This window comes from Hyposmocoma kahamanoa, unplaced genomic scaffold (genome assembly GCF_003589595.1).
Source record: "Hyposmocoma kahamanoa isolate Upper Pololo Valley unplaced genomic scaffold, ASM358959v1 86, whole genome shotgun sequence".
Taxonomy (NCBI): domain Eukaryota; kingdom Metazoa; phylum Arthropoda; class Insecta; order Lepidoptera; family Cosmopterigidae; genus Hyposmocoma; species Hyposmocoma kahamanoa.
In genome coordinates this window covers 11,111,137-11,124,125 of record NW_020654289.1, presented here as the reverse complement: position 1 = coordinate 11,124,125, position 12,989 = coordinate 11,111,137, and positions in this window count along the sequence as shown.

Here is a 12,989-nt window from a genome sequence, read left to right as displayed (position 1 = left end):
TCGCACAGTTTGGAAAAATAAACCTTTTTTCAGTCGCCCATAAAAATTCAACATAATTTTCATTAATGTTTGTATTCCTTATCTATACATTCGTGTTCAGATAGGAATACAAACGTTTACACGCTGTTCGAGTGAAAATGTCATCTGATGGAATAACAAAATGTTGGACAAGTATTGTGAGAGAGCACATTTAAAAATATGAAATTTTGGCCTCTATGCTTTTGACAGCCATTAATTTAGTAACCTCTTTTCGACGCGTCCGCGCTCATAAAGAGAAAACGTTGCTTAATAAAGAAACAATGCTTACCATAATCTCTAGATTTGCCGCGCTGGTTTAAAAAATTATTTCAGCTGGGCAGGGCTCATAATGCCGTTATAATGGGGGCTAAAATACAATTCCAAGATTACCAATGACGATTATCTCAGTGAGATTTGTAATATACAAAAATGTTGGACCTTTTTGTATTCGAAATGTGTGTTTTGGATATAACTACTTACATATCTCAGGAACTTTCGTTAAACCTGTGTATCGTTGCAAAAATAGAAACGCATGCACTATTTGCTGTTGCAATACAAAACTTCGTAAAAAAATTCTAGAAGTTTTGAACTAGAAAGTAGTAATTTTGTACAAAGTTTAAATCTTCTTTGTACGGTACCTACGGATTTAAGCGGTGAGTCAAAATCAGTAAACTGTTTTTCACTTTATGTAGTTTGTAGTCGTAATACATGTCTTTAAAGGGATGATACGACTCTAAAATATACAATAATTATTCTTTCCCTCCTGTGTCTTAATGAAACTTGAATGCTCTAGTTGTATATGGTAAAAAGAATAATAACACTTCACAGAGTTGTTTTGGCGAGAAAATGTGTTTTGATAACGCCTTTGTTGTTGGGTAACAAAGAGAAACATTGCATGTTCGTCCATTTAGTATCTTTTTTGTTCTGACGCTGGCGATGACATTTCGTGATGTACGGAATAGGACCGGGTGTTGTTGTACGCGAAAATGCAGTAGGGAAGGATTTTTTATGCTTTTTAATTTAGGTGAAAAATACGTAAACCTACATACGTTATCGACCTCGGCTGGGAGTCGCGAGACTTTGTACTTTTGTACTTGCTAATACCATGGACCAATAATAAAAGAGGACTGCTAACCGCGACGCAAATCAGCGTAGTCGGGTATTTAGTACCTATTGTGTGTGATGGCGTTTCTTGCAAAGATTTTTATGGATTGTTCCGGCTATTCTTTTATTTTGTTTATGATTAGCTCCATCTATCCATATTAGGAAGCGTTAATTCATGAATTAATTTGTAACACACAATGCCATCTCACACACATATTTGTCAAAGTTCAGAAAATAATTTTAGCTCATGATCAATATTCCAATAATATTACAAGGAAAAAAACTGCATCTTATATTTCATATTGAAGAGGAATTAATTGATGAAATGAAATGTTCTCTCCTGTTCAAGACCTACTGTCAAAAGTTCTATAGGTTGTTATTGTCAATTTGGAATAAATTACATAAAGGCGTCGTTCGATGCCTTACGTGTGCAATACATCAACACATATAGACATGTAATGGGTCTAGAGTGACACTGTAGCGCTTCTGGCGTGTTTGCTCGCCTAACTGCCACGTCGATGTACAACCGCTGGCTCGACTTTACCACGTAGGTAGAGTTTGACTGAACAAAACTTATTTTAATTTATCTTATTTTTTATATTGGGTCATTAGACTTAATTTTTTGAGTGGTATTTTAATTATTTGTTTCTTTTTCTAAAATAATGAATTGCATTTTTCCTACTATGGTCTACGGACTGAAAAAAAAAAAACAATTATTATGATTATAAATACTTTACACGTAATTGCATGTTCGACATGCTCATGGTCAGTAAAGAAACAAAGCTCACAAAGAAAGCGGAGAGATAGGCTACTTTTCAGAAAATTAATTTTCCTTCTACGGAAAATCCGAAGGAAAGAACTTTCAGGTTTGTTTAAATTTTAAGCGCACGACGAAACAAAGCTTTGAGTTTGGAAAACAATTTGAAAAAATCATTAACTTTATAATAGCTGTAGGTACCTAATAGTGCTAGAGAAATAATGAAATAATATGTATATTTAGCGTTCAGTTAATGCCTTAAGTACACTGCTGTCGCCGCGCTGAAGCGTGATTGGTCGAGAGCAAAAATGGACACGTGAGCTGGAATGATTGTTATAGGTCAACAAGTATAATATCATTGGGTCGTATAGTCGCCATGCGGAAGTGTGATTGGACGAGAGTAAAAAAAAACACGTAAGCGGGAATATTTATTATTGGATCGCAATAAGAAAATCACACATCGTTACCTGTTCAAGACGTAGCGGAGCGAGAGCGGCGAAAACTCAGTCAATTAAATAATTTCGTTGCGAAAAATCACAAAAAAAAATAAGTCACAATACAACATTTTTTGGCCAACCAATTTGGCCACCCAAATTTAATAATAAAATGTTTGTGGTATCAATATCGTCCTTACTGCTATATTAAGTACTTGTCACGTTTAATAAACTATACTTGTACGTCTATTAACAGACATTACAAGTAGGTTATTTTTTCACGACTTAGAATGATTTGAATAATGAAACATCAGAATTGAATTACAACAAAGGAATAATAATATTATATTGAAACGTCAAAGGGGCTCCATTCAACCAAGTAGCACTTCACAGTAAACATTCTTCAAACCTGTGTTAAAATACTTCCAAGTTAATTAAAGCTTTATGTCGTCTTAACTGTAGACGACATAAAGCTTGTGACGATACTGACCTCTTTCTATCATCCTCTTTTTTTTGTGGTTCCCGGCTACTTATTTTTTTAATTTTGAATTGCTGTCCAAATCCCTTTTCCTTCACTATTCTTACGTTTGTTCGATTCGTTCGTCATTCTCACCTATATTTTTGGAACGAGAAGACTTATTGTTATACTTCATGTCAATTACTGTTAAAAAAGCTTTGACACTCTGAACTTTGCACTGTTCTTCTCGTAAGCAACGTGCCATAGATCCTGTGCAAGAGTAACGATAGTTCCGGGATTACTACTCAGGCTCCAGATCAGAACCTAATTTAGAAAGCTTTGTATTCTAAATTATCCAACCGGAAATCGTACACGACACCTACAAACACGGCGGGCTGTTAAGGTTGCCAGTTATAACTTAATTATAGATTCAACTAAAATATACGCGTACACTTATAAATAGAAATGGGTCATTTCAGTAGAGTGCTCTAATTTCTGGTAGGGGAAACGCTCCCCTCTCTCTTGGCATCAAATCACAACGTTTTAATGTATATGTTTTTAATATTTCCTAAACATTGTATTCATAAGATTTTGTTTGCTTTTAAAATTTATATGTGTTATGAAATTATATTTTACTATATAGCGCAATAAAAACTTAAATAAGGAAAGAAGGCAATAATATTAACACTTTAAAAATGCTTTCAACAACTGAAATTACAAAATTGTCTAAAGAAAAAATCACCATAAATTTCTGGAACGCCTTTCCGGAATTCTTAGCTTGGCACAAAGTATACTGAGAAAGAACTATGTACAGTCAGTACAAATTTGATTTGTTGACATGCAGAAGTTGGCTAATAACGTGTTTTTGAAATAATATTTAGAAAAAAAATTGTATAAGGTATAGTTTTAAGGATAGGTTAGGGGATAGCTACACATTGGAAATGAATATTATTCAACTAAGCTATAAACAATTTTTTTGGATCTAAAATAGCGATAGCGTATATCTTTTTTTTTTTTTTCAAACAAACCAATCTTTTGGGTTCTTTACAGTTCAGTTTCTAGTCAGTTGTGACCATGAGACTTGTCTGAAGAGAACCCTTTGTTTTGCTTGATAAAAAAAAACAGTTTTTATTAAGATACTAAGACAAACAAGTCATGCGCCTGATGGTAAGCGACACGCCTGTCCATAACAGTTGCAATGCCACTCAGAGCTTTAAATCACAAAGATCTGAGTCACCCTGAGACATAAGTTGACAAGTCCCACGTGCCTGTAATTTCACCAGTGCTTTACTTCAAAACCAAAATGCAGTAATGCTTAGATTACTGTTTAGCGGCAGAAATAGGCATGGTGGCAGTACTTCCCTGGACGAACTCTTTCATAAAGCATTCAGTGGCACCAAACGTTATGAACTTTTATTAAGGTATTCGTAAAGCCGGTGCCTGGTAATATCATGTGTACCAAGTCCGTGCTAAGGCATTCTCCCGTATTATTTGGCACCGACTTCAAAATTACCTAACAATATACTTTACTTTGATATTTTTTAAGTGACTTATGTTCATCATCATCATCATTATATCACCATCATTATATCCACAGCTGAAGCCCCAAGATTTCCAAACTAGATGATCGGATGCGGCGTGCATCCATCGTTTACCCACCGCCCGTACCAGGTCATCCGTCCACTAGTAGGGGACCGTCCCACTGAACGCCTTCCGGTTCGTGATCTCCATTCGAGAACAACGGCCGTCAGTTCTACGAGCTATGTGTCCTGCCCACTGCCACTTCAACTTGCTAATCCTTTGAGCTATGTCGGTGACGTTCGTTCTTCTATGGATCTCCTCATTTCTGATTCGATCACGTAGAGAAATGCTGAGCGTTGCTCGCTGCATAGCTCGTTTGAGTGAATTTGAGCTTTTTTATGAGGCTCATAGTATGTGACCACGTCTCAGAGCTGTGGGTCATTGCTGGCAACATGCACTGCTCGAAGACTTTTGTCTTCAAGGACTGCGGTATTGCGTGCGAGAAGACGTCCCGGAGCTTTTCGAAAGCTGGCCAATCGAGTCGGATTATGTTACGGACTTATCTTACTGGATATAATTTAAAATTTATATACTCTTAATTTGAATTTTCTAGGTTTGATTTGATTTGTTTTCTTTTAAAAGGAAGCAGAAGAAACTTACAAGTTTAGACCTAATAGAAAAGAAAGTTTTGTTTTTTGCTGAAACTTCTGTTAGAAATTCAATATTTCATTGTTGATTTTTAAAATGGCATTATCTTAAAATAGTAGATGACAGCCGAATAAAGACTTAATTAATCATTAGAAAATAGTCAAAATTGACTTCAATATTATGTGCAATAAGTTCAAAGTTGCATCTGTGAACTGTACTAAAAAGGAACTATGTATTTCAAAGATTTATGTTTGCTAAGCCTTACGCTGGGCCACGATCATAAATTCTTATGATGCTAGACTGAATTTAGAATAGGAATTTTAATTTATTGTGCCTTTTAAACTGCATACGTTTACAAACTTTTATTCAACTTCACTTGTTAGTGATGCGAAAATTGTATGAATAGTGTAGAGGTATATTATACTTAGATAAATAAATAAGTTTTTAGACATTATCACATACGTTGCTCTAATGCCAAAATAAGTAAACTAAACTAAAAACTAAAGCACTTGTGTTATGGAATTCGAAAGCAACGACAATACCATAAACACCCAGACCTGAGAATATAGAAAACTTAGTTTCTACATTGATCCGGTCGGAGATCGAACCCGGAACCTCAGAGATGGCGCCACCATGAAAACCGATGTGCATAGCACTTAACCACTAACGTTGTCAGTTAGATATACTATATGATAAAAACAAGTCTGCGAATGGAAGTTTTTATAACAAATTTTAACATGGCTTTAACTAAAGGAAATAATGTACTTAATACTAATATATAATCTAGATGAGAAGGTCCTGGATTCTATTTCCGGTAGAGTCTATTTAGGAAACGAGCGGATTGAGTGAACGAACTGAGGTTGTGTCGTCGCTCTGGTACACACAGTACAGGGAATACAGAGAATTTCCTACTTTAAGACAATGTAGTTGGTGTGGTGTTTTCGTAATTTTAAGATTTTTTTTACTGTTGATTATTCAAATGTAGGCTTGCTAATAAATCTGTTTTTTACCAAACGTACGCAAAACTATAACTATCCATCTTTTGCACATATCCCAGTAGACAAAAAATGTTTCTATTTGTTACATCTGTGCGAAATATCTAAATTCATGTTCTTTTAATGTTTGATTTCTGAACGCATAAGCCGGGTACTCCCTAGTGAGCAGTAACCGTAAGAGCCCCGTTACACGATGCGAAATATTGGCGCCGTCGCCGCGCGTCGACCGTCCAGTTACCACGCTTTCACGTACATTAATGGCGAAGCTGAATTTTATTTACTAGGCAACAACATTTAAATTCGTTGGAATACTACAACCGCGCGGTCGCTGCGCGGCCCTCGCGTTTATCAAAGACAAGCCAACAAAGCGGGTACTCATTGTACCCAGCTTTAGTGATCACCCCGCGAGGGCGACTGACAGCCGACAAAGTAACACACTTTATGGTGTAATAAGAGAACATTAGCAAAATGACAACTTTTTTCATTACACTTGTTCGTAAATAGTACATTAGCATGGTGGCTAACTTGACTACAAATAAAACACTCGGACCTTTTTTCTTCCAATTACAGCCATGACATTATTATTACAATAATGAAACATTATTGTAATAATAATAATAAAATTAGCAAAACGTATAACAATAAAAAAAAACTAAAAATAATTTTCAATAACAATAAAATCTCTCTCTCAAATCGATTGGCCAAGTGGATGTAAAGTAAATATTAATCTTATGACAGATTCCTATGATAACTGTAAAAAGTTTAGTAGATATTCATCAAACTTGGCCAAGAACCATCTTCAAATAAATGAAATCAGTCTATCCATTTGGAAACTGCGATGCCACAGAATAGCACACGAGCTCTTTCTGAAAGAGGTCGTTCAGGAAATAAAGCCACCGAGCAGTAATTTGAGTATTGCTGCGTGTCGGTTAGGTACCGGTGGTGGTGGTGAAATTACAGGCACGTAGGATTTTCTAACTTATGTCTTTGGTGACGGTTGCTGTGGCCGTGCCCCTCAAAACTTTGCGAGTAAAAGTTTTGAGCGGTACTGCAACTGTTATGGACAGGCGTGCCGCTTACCATCACTCTCACGACTTGTTCGTTCCGTCACTTGGTATAATAAAAAAATAGACATGTAGGTAGGTACACAAATACGCAGACAAAGACTTGAAACTTATAACTTCCTTCATTTTGCGAGGATTAAAAACAACAATGTGGCGTGGGACCAAATTTAAGTTGTCATTGTCAGTCTTGTTCTGATTGGACTTTAAAGCAATAGTAAAAAGCATTTATAGTTTTAAAAATTCATGTAATGTTATTCTAATTAATGAATAACAGTGTACACATAAAGTAGGCATCTCATCTTCTTGCAAAATATAACTTTACCACAAATATAGGTGAGAAGACACAATAAATAATTTACGAACGCAATAAATGGAGCAAACAGGCAAATGAAATAAAAACATTTTACGACCATCGTAACATATAAACAACAGATTTTGTTTTAGAAAAGACATATGCGTGTTTTATTTGGCTGATACGTTATGTCAGCGTGTTTAGAAATTCTAGTCAGATGAGGGGACCTATTATTCATCAAAGTAGAGCGGAGACGACTTGTTTCAGGAAGTAATAGTATTTCGTTATTTTGTAAAATGAAATGTCTGTTGTTGTAGAATAGGTCTTCTGCTCACATCTGCTGCAGACATAGAAAAATTCATAAAGTCCGTTGGTTCGTTCCGTGGCATAGCTTCTAGCACGGTTTACTGGTTTACTGGCTCGAATCCAGCCAGGGCGAAGGATTTTTTTCTTGGTGTTCGACCTTTGTATTAATAATTCAATTATTGTATACCAATATGGAGTGGAGCTACCAAAAATAAGTTTATCGAGATTGACAGAGCTCAAAGGTCCGTTTTGATAGTTAGTGTATGATAAACCTTAAAGGTTTTCTAGAGATGCACTGTATAACACACTAAACATGACCTGATTTGCAATAAATTATCAATTTAAGTTTAGCGAAGTTACGAGGCTTTCTTTATAATAAATTTGCTTAATGGGAGAATCTCATATACTACCTACATGTATCAATTTGAGAAATAAATGTTTATTTTTTATTTATTTTTACTGTACTTATATACAAAGTATGATTGACATCATGACATCGAATGCGCTGCACACATTTTGCATAAAACATGTAATTTTAACGTGCGTTATAGAGGCAGCAAATGTGCATAATCTATGTAAGTTCAATTCAATCCTTCATGGTTAGCAAATTCAGAATTCGACACCGCAGTTCGTAAAAGTAACTGCATACCTACTGTCTTATCTCACTATTTTCTGCAGTTCCTAACTTCGATTTGATTATTTGCCGAACGCTTTGCGGATATATGAAAAATAGACGAAGAAACAACACCCTTATATTTATTTCACAGCTTATTCGTTTATTTAGTAAGTTATCTTTAATTTTTAGGGTACTAAAAAAACGGACCTCAAAAGTATGTAGAATTAACAAGTTTCATTGAAATTGATTACCGGAAAGTGCGCAAACCCGGATTCATTTCCTAGTTCGCCACTATACGGAACTCCACACAGGATATAATAAAAATCGGTTCTCATTACTCAAAGTATATTCAGAGAGACAAACGCCTTGAATTAGAGAATAGCAAAATCAACCATTAAAATAATTGCTCCTTATAATAAAATTTAGGCGCTATTTAAAAAAATGAATCTTCATGCGTGGACACCCTTAGAGGTGGATGATTTTCTTCAAAATTAAATTGGACCACTATTGAGGTACTCTCTTTCCAACAAAAAAAGAATCATGAAAATCGGTTCACAAATACCGGAGTTATCGCGTAACATACATACAAAAAAATATACCGTCGAATAATTGAGAACCTCCTCCTTTTTTGAAGTTGGTTAAAAAGAAATCCTACCAACATTGTTATGAAAAATTGTAAACATATCGTATCTCTAAGTATTGATGAGACTATATTTATAGTATGTACCACAGCTAGAGAAAAACTATGAAAATTCATTATTCAAAATTAGGTCATGAGGGTGGTATGAGGTTTTATTAAAACAACTCCTGTTCATGTAATGGAGAGCGAACTTTATATACAGCCGTTTCATATCAGAAGACAATATTTGGCAACTAAGTTTTACTTAAAAGCACTTTCCTTTGGCAATAATTTAACAGTTAGTATGATTCGTCACTTAGAAACCCAGTGTAACGGCATAACTACTGGAACACGAAAAAAAAAGCCGTTATTGGGTGTAGTAAGCGAGGAGTTTCCAATGAGCGCATTTTCTCTTCATATCCTGTGCCTGTGTTTATTAAGTGCCTGGGTGTCAAAAATTGAGTTAGATAATGTACTATTCTACACGTTGGAAGGTATTTGTCATGCTATACGTACTTATAATAGTGATATTTTTGACCCACTTAATCATAAGAGGGCAGGTTTTAGAATTACGTCTAGTGTAACACTAATTGTCGGCAGAGTTATATGCAGTATCTTAGGCGTTGTCGTATGTGGAGACGTTAATTTGTCAAAACGAGGTAATCATGACTTATAGTAAAAGTGCCATTCAACATATAACTCGGTGTACTTACGGCAAACAGTGTGTTTCATTAGCTTATAAAATTTTGCAACAAATAAATAATATTACAATTAGTGGGAGGTGCTTGAGGTTGCAGTGGGTGCGTCACATATTGGCTTGCTAGGGAATGAGGAAGCGGACTGGTATGCCACTGCGGTTGTTTCAGAGGGGCCTGACTTCTCGTTGGAAGGAATATTTCGATATGAGGTCCCAGGAAAAAGGAATCTGTACAAGACCATGCAGAGTGAACCTATGAGGACGCGGTTATTTGCACAGGCTGGTTTCCGTAAATTTAATGTTGCGTGGTTTCAATCTGTTTTGCCGGAGCTAACTTGTAGTGCCGCGGAGATTTTGTGTACATATTCAATTAGATAGTATTTTGATTTATTTGTCTGGATTTTATTAAGTGTTTTCTTGATGTACCGTTTTAGTAATGGTGCTGACATGTTCAATAACAATCGAAGCCCTTAAATAAATAAGGACGAAAAAAATAATAATTCAAAATTGTACCTGACGTCGTTTACGTAGAGTACAAAAATGTACAATTTAAGAGTGACAACTTTAAGAAGATTGTGATTGTTTATTATCACGATTATCACCATTACCTAGTGATAATAGATTAGACAATAAAGAAGTAAAACAAATACGTCCATTTTTGTTATTTACTAATTTGATATTATTACACTATCGTTACACCGGTAACATAATCCCCGTCCTCACTCACCACTGTATAATTTTTTTTTAATGTAAGAAGGACGTCAAAAGCGTTTCTCCACTAACCGCGGTAAATTTACTTTTTATACAGGGTGGAAAAAATCAATACGACATGAAGGGGATCTGATACTTAAGATAGCTGATCCTTAATCCGATACTCAAAGGAAATAGTATTTTATTTTTCTTAAAAAAAATAACTGCATTCACAGATTTGGGAGCTTAGGTGCCTGAGCCGGGAATCTATCCAACGCTAATCGACCCAACGGGAATCCAACCGCCAAAAGTGCTTGGTTTTTGCTTTTTTAATTGGTACAATTCCCGGCCGTCCGTCATTTAATTAAGCCGTCCAAAAAAATATGTGCCATTGCCCCTCATGTGCCATTGATTTTTTCCACCCTGTATACAATCGTAAATCATTATTATGTATCGTAGCGAAATACTCAATATGTGAACAGCTGAAACAAAAATGTGTTCATCTGAAAATATTGTCAAAAAGTCAACGTGGCAGTTTCGGGTTGCGACTATCGCATTATATCGTATTGAATTCGCAAATCTCGTCGGACCTCCTACTATATTAATTTCAAAATGAAGATAGCTTACTGAACAAATGGTAAAAAAGTAGTATATTTTATTCCAAGCATGCATATCTCGGGTCGGCATCATAAAAATGGATTGCATTCACGTACGCGTGCGGACTTCATAACAAGTCTGACTGAATAGACAAATATAGAGTTTTTTTTATAAATATTTATTTATGCAAAATAAGCAGTGAGAAATTCGATATACGACTTTGATTCGTTCATTCAGTACTGCACTACCAATGGGAAAATGTATAACTTGTACGTAATTATTATCATCAACCTGTATACGTGCCACTACTGGACACGGGTGTCTTTAAAAAAAGAACTATCCAAATTCATTATCTCCGAATATTGAACCGATGAACATATAATGTCCGGTGACCTCGAAAGACTTCTGCGAACCTTCTCCGATATGTACGTTTTTTACGATATCACGTGGCACGACGAACAAGTCATGCGCCTGGTGCTAAGCGACACGCCTGTCTATAACAGTTGCAGTGCCACATAGAGCTTGAATCGCAAAGATCTGAGGGGCACTGCCACTGCGCCCATCACCCTGTGACAAGTCCCTTCCCACTAGCACCTTTAGTCTTCAAAACCGAAACGCAGTAATGCTTACATGTATGTAGTATGTACGTGTCTACACTAACTTTTTATGCACATAATTTGTATTACTCGACGGTACACTCCTCGAAAGGACTGAACACCTAGAACTTCCCACATAGCAATTGTCTACAACCTTAATCTTACAATCACATAACATACACACTCACATATTATATTATTATTTATTTATTATATTTATTATATATTATTATTATTATATTTATACACAAAGAATTTTTTTATTTTACTTTGTAATAATTTTTTTTATTCTATCTAACCCGCTAATTTGTTATAAGTTCTCAGTTTTAAGCTTAAGAAAGCTGCGAGGCTTTCTTAACTTAAGCACACAATTTGCGTAATGGGAGAACCTCATCTACCATTTATACATATACCAAATTGAGATATATTTTTTTTTTGTAATATTTATTTATAGCAAACAAGTGTTCTTTCAACTAGGTTATCACTTCTATTTATTAATCGATTTGTCACGTACAGAAAGCCTTAAACAAATGCGAGTCACCATGCCCTATCAAAAAAATATTACAGTGATTCCCTGGTGATTGAGGGTCGTAGATTCCATTTCTATTGCTAACTTTTTAAAAAGGAGAAAATCCTGAAATGTAGCAGCATGGTTAAACAATTACTTACAAAATATAATGTGGTAAATAGTTTACCTTTATTTTATTAAATGACTTCAAAAAAGGTGGACCTTCTCATTTCGACTGTATTTTTTTGTATATATGTTACGCGATGATGTCGGAATTTGTGAACCGATATTGATGATTCCTTTTTTCTTGGAAAGAGTGTACCTCAGTATTGCACCTATTTCAATTTGAAGAAAATATTTCAGCTTTAAGAGTGCCAAACTAGGGGATGAATCCGGTTTCGCGTACTTTCCGGTAACCGATTTTAATAAAACTTAGCAAATAGATGTAAATTCACGAACTTATGTCGGCTTATTTAGTTCTGTGTACTGAGATTATTAACGGATAAGCTTAATTGGCGCAATCCTCCTTCTCCTTACAAACTATCATATCAGACAATTTTCTTGTAACTGATTAAAATATACGAACTTACTTAGTTACCAAAAAGTGAACACTTTCCACCAATCATTGTATGACTGTCTACATTTTTAACTGCCAACGGAAAAAGAGGGGAGTTACAAGGTTGACACATGCCTATAAGTTTCAAACCTTTGCTTATGTATGTCTATATGTCTGTCTGTGGCATCGTAGCTCCCAAAGGATGAACTGATCTCAATTTTAATTATTTGAATATTCTACAATATTATTTAATATTCGAGTGTAATAACCTATATTACTTAATATTTCAAGATATACACTCCAATAAATACATTAATTACATACATTATTTTTCTCGTGAGTTTGGGTGTAATTTGTGGTTGTCTAAGTGTGTGTCCATGGCACCCACGATACACGGCTTCCTTTGTATGGGTATAATTATTATAATATAATTAATAAACTCACTGAATATCATGAATTTTCAACGCATTTAGGTCTAGCATCGTTCAAATTATGCATATTGGCGAAACGTATT